Source organism: Arachis hypogaea, chromosome 17 (assembly GCF_003086295.3).
Source record: "Arachis hypogaea cultivar Tifrunner chromosome 17, arahy.Tifrunner.gnm2.J5K5, whole genome shotgun sequence".
NCBI classification, from domain to species: Eukaryota; Viridiplantae; Streptophyta; class Magnoliopsida; order Fabales; family Fabaceae; genus Arachis; species Arachis hypogaea.
In genome coordinates this window covers 72,107,528-72,112,345 of record NC_092052.1, presented here as the reverse complement: position 1 = coordinate 72,112,345, position 4,818 = coordinate 72,107,528, and the positions used below count along the sequence as shown (strand labels likewise).

The following is a 4,818-nucleotide window of genomic DNA, read 5'->3' as shown; positions in this document are numbered from 1 at the left end:
AATAGCTTGACAGTGAAGCTCTTAGAGAGCTTCACAGAGACTCAGAGCTTTAATGGTGGCCTCCTAACACCAAACTTAGAAGTTGAATGTGGGGGCTCTGTTTGACTCTGTATTGAGAGAAGCTTTTCATGCTTCCTCTCCATGGTTACAGAAGAAGACCCTTGAGCCCTAAACACAAGGTAGTCCTCATTCAGTTGCAGGACTAACTCTCCTGTGTCCACATCAATCACAGCTTTTGCTGTAGCCAAGAAGGGTCTTCCAAGGATGATAGATTCATCTTCATCCTTCCCAGTGTCTAGGATTATGAAGTCAGTAGGGATGTAAAAGCCTTCAACCTTCACTAAGACATCCTCTACAAGTCCATAAGCCTGTTTCCTTAAATTGTCTTCCATCTCTAGTGAGATTCTTGCAGCTTGCACCTCAAAGATCCCTAGTTTCTCCATTACAGAGAGGGGCATGAGGTTTATCCCTGACCCCAGGTCACACAGAGCCTTCTTAAAGGTCATGGTGCCTATGGTACAAGGTATTAAGAACTTTCCAGGATCCTGTTTCTTCTGAGGTAATTTCAGTTGAACCAGATCATTTAGTTCATTGATGAGCAGTGGGGTTCATCCTCCCAAGTCTCATTACCAAATAACTTGGCATTCAACTTCATGATTGCTCCTAAATACTGAGCAACTTACTCTTCAATAATATCTTCATCCTCTTCTGAGGAAGAATACTCATCAGAGCTCATGAATGGCAACAGTAAGTTCAGTGGAATCTCTATGGCCTCTATATGAGCCTCAGATTCCTTTGGTTCCTGATTAGGGAATTCCTTAGTGGCTAGTGAACGTCCCTTGAGGTCTTCCTAACTGGAAATCACTGCCTCTCCCCCCTCTATGCATTCGGCCATATTGGGTATATTGATGGCCTTGCACTCTCTCTTTGGATTCTCTTCTATATTGCTTGGGAGAGTACTGGGAGGGAGTTCAGTAATTTTTTTACTTAGCTGACCCACTTGTGCCTCCAAATTTCTAATGGAGGACCTTATTTTAGTCATGAAACTGAGAGTGGTCTTAGATAGATCAGAGACTATGGTTGCTAAGTCAGAGTGGCTCTGCTTAGAATTCTCTGTCTATTGCTGAGAAGATGATTAAAAAGGTTTTCTATTGCCAAACCTATTTCTTCCACCATTATTATTATTGAAGCCTTGATTAGGCTTCTATTGACCCTTCCATGAGAGATTAGGATGATTCCTCCATGAAAGATTATAGGTGTTTCCATAGGATTCTCCCATGTAATTCACCTCTTCCATTCCAGGATTCTCAGGATCATAAGCTTCTCCTTCAGGAAAGGCTTCTTTAGTACTGCCTGATGCAGCTTGTATTTTAGTCATACTCTGAGAAATCATATTGACTTGCTGAGTCAATATTTTGTTCTGAGCCAATATGGCATTCAGAGTATCAATCTCAAGAACTCCTTTCTTCTGAGTTGTCCCATTACTCACAAGATTCCTTTCAGAAGTGTACATGAACTGGTTATTTGTAACCATTTTAATGAGTTCCTAGGCTTCTGCAGACGTCTTCTTCAGATGAAGAGATCCTCCAGCAGAGTGGTCCAATGACATCTTGGACAATTCAGACAGACCATCATAGACTATACATATGATGCTCCATTCTGAAAACATGTCAGAAGGACACCTTCTGATCAATTGCTTGTATCTTTCCCAAGCTTCATAGAGGGATTCACCTTCCTTCTGTCTGAAGGTTTGGACTTCCATTCTAAGCTTGCTCAACTTTTGAGGTGGAAAGAATTTGGCCAAGAAAGCATTGACCAACTTTTCCCAAGAGTTCAGACTATCTTTAGGTTGTGAGTCCAACCATGTCCTAGCTCTGTCTCTTACAGCAAAGGGGAAAAGCATAAGTCTGTAGACCTCAGGATTAACCCCATTGGTCTTAATAGTATCACAGATTTGTAAGAATTCAGCTAAGAACTGATGAGGATCTTCCAATGAAAGTCCATGAAACTTACAATTTTGCTGCATTAGAGAAACTAATTGAGGCTTAAGCTCAAAGTAGTTGCTCGAATTGCAGGAATTGAGATGCTCCTTCCACAGAAGTCAGAAGAGGGTGCAATAAAGTCACAAAGTATCTTCCTTGCATCTCCACCATTGTTATTGGGTTCGGCCATCTCTTCTTCTTTTTCAAAAAATTCTGTCAGGTCCTCTCCAGAGTGTTGTGCCTTAGCTTCTCTTAGCTTCCTCTTTAGAGTCCTTTCAGGTTCTGGATCAGCTTCAACAAGAATGTTCTTATTATTGCTCCTGCTCATATAAAAAAAAAAGAACAGAAAAGAATAGGAATCCTCTATGTCATAGTATAGAGATTCCTTTATGTGAGTAGAAGAATAGAAGAGTAGAATGAAGAAGAGAGAAGATGAAGAATTCGAACATAGAGAGGGAGAAAGGGTTCGAATTATAAGAAGAAGAGAAGTATTAGTAAATAAATAAATAAATAGAAAGAGATGAGAGAGAGGAATGATTCGAATTTTAATTTAAAACAAAAAAATATTTTTGTTTTTATTTTAATTATTGGTTAGTATTCAAAAATTAAGAGAAGAATAAAATTAAATTAAAATTTAAAATAATTAGTTAATTAAAAAGAATTTTGAAAAAGTGGTGAGGAGTTTTCGAAAATTAGAGAGAGAAAAGTAGTTAGGTGGTTTTGAAAAAGATAAGAAATAGTAAACCTTTAAAATCAAACAAAAAGTCAAGTAGTTAATTGAAAAAGATTTGAAAATCAATTTTGAAAAGATAAGAAGTTAGAAAAGATTTTGAAATTGATTTTGAAAAAGATATGATTGAAATTTATTTTGAAAAAGATTTGAAAAGGAAATTAAAAAGATTTGATTTTTGAAATTAAAGTTGATTACTTGACTAATAAGAAGCTAAGAGAGATGATTTTATTTAAAGATTGATCCTTTCTTAATAGGCAAGTAACAACTTAAAAATTTTTGAATCTAAACATTAAATGTTAGCATTAATTTCGAAAATATGAAATAAAAGTAAGAGAAAGATTTTGGAAAAAAAAACTTTCAAAAATATTGAAAAAAAAATGAAAAAGATTTGATTTTTAAAAAAGATTTGAAAAAGATAGAAATTTTAAATTGAAATTTTGACTTGACTAACAAGAAACAACTAAATTTTAAATCTTTTTGACTAATCAATCTAAAATTTCAAAAATTATAAGCAAAATAAGGGAAAGATATATTTTTTTTTTAATTTTAAATTTTTAATGAGGAGAAAGAAAAACATAAAAATGACACAAAACATAAAAATTTAAGATCAAAACAAAAATGCATGCAAGAACACTTTGAATGTCAAGATGAACACCAAGAACACTTTGAATGTCAAGATGAACATCAAGAACATGTTTTTGAAAATTTTTAAGAAAAGAAAAACATGCAAGACACCAAACTTAAAAATTTTTAAACTATAGACACTAATAATTCAAGAACGCATATAAAAAACAAGAAAAGAAACAAAACAAGATGTAAAAATCAAACAAAGAAAATCATCAAGAACAACTTGAAGATCAATGAAGAAACTCAATGCATGAATTTTCGAAAATTTTAGGAAAATTAAAAAGATGCAATTGACACCAAACTTAAAACTTGACACAAGACTCAAACAAGAAACACAAAATCTTTTGGTTTTTATGATTTTATTAATTTTTTTGGATTTTTTGAAAATTATTTGGAAAAGGAGAAAATAAATAAATTCAAAATTTTTAATAGGAATTCCAGGAATCATGCAATGTTAGTCTAAAGCTTCGGTCCAAAAATTTAGACATGGCTAAATAGCCAGCCAAGCTTTATATGAAAGCTTCGGTCCAAAAGATTAGACATGGCCAAATGGCCAGCCAAGCTTCAGCAGAGCATTACATACAACAACCAAATTGATGGGAATCAAAAACTCCTGCAATGATAAGTGAAAGCCTCAGTCCAAAAAATTTAGACATGGCTTAGCAGCCAGCCAGGCTTCACATATCATCTAAAACTCTAGAATTCGTTCTTAAAAATTCTGAAGAACAAATATATTTTTATTTATTTTTTTTTGAAATTAAAAGAAGAAAAATAAAAAGCTTAAACATAAAATAAAATTACCTAATCTGAGCAACAAGATGAACCGTCAGTTGTCCAAACTCGAACAATCCCGGGCAGCGGTGCCAAAAACTTGGTACGCGAATTGTTTGTTCCCCGCAACGGCGCCAAAAACTTGGTGCGCGTGACGTGGTCTCAACACTTCTTCACAACTCTGCGTAACTAACCAGCAAGTAATAAACCTTACGTGAGTAAGGGTCGATCCCATGGAGATTGTCGGCTTGAAGCAAGCTATAGTCATCCTTGTAAATCTCAGTCAGGCGGATTCAATTGGTTATGAGGTTTTGATAAATAAAATATAAAATAAGATAAAGTTACTTATGTAATTCAATGGTGGGAATTTTAGATAAGCGTATGGAAATGCTTTGTTGCTTCTGAACTTCTGCTTTCCTACTGCCTTCTTCCAACCATGCGTTACCTCCTTCCATGGCAAGCTGTATGATCCTCTCGGATGAAAACAAATCCATATGCGTTGTCACCACACGGCTAATCATCTGTCGGTTCCCGCTAGCGTCGGAATAGGACCATTGTCCTTTTGCACACCGTCACTGTGCCCAACATTTGCAAGTTTGAAGCTTGTCACAGTCATCCCTTCCCAGATCCTACTCGGAATACCACAGACAAGGTTTAGACTTTTCGGATCTCAGGAATGCTGCCAATGGTTCTAGCCTATACCAT

General features: G+C 35.5%; 1 non-coding gene across 1 annotated transcript; it reads left to right on the top strand.

The window, feature by feature from the left end:
- The first annotated feature begins 1,667 nt into the window (after positions 1-1,667).
- On the top strand, positions 1,668-1,771 carry LOC112767845 (small nucleolar RNA R71). The gene has a single exon (XR_003185285.1). It is a non-coding gene; the product is annotated as a small nucleolar RNA R71 (small nucleolar RNA).
- The last annotated feature ends 3,047 nt before the right edge of the window (positions 1,772-4,818 follow it).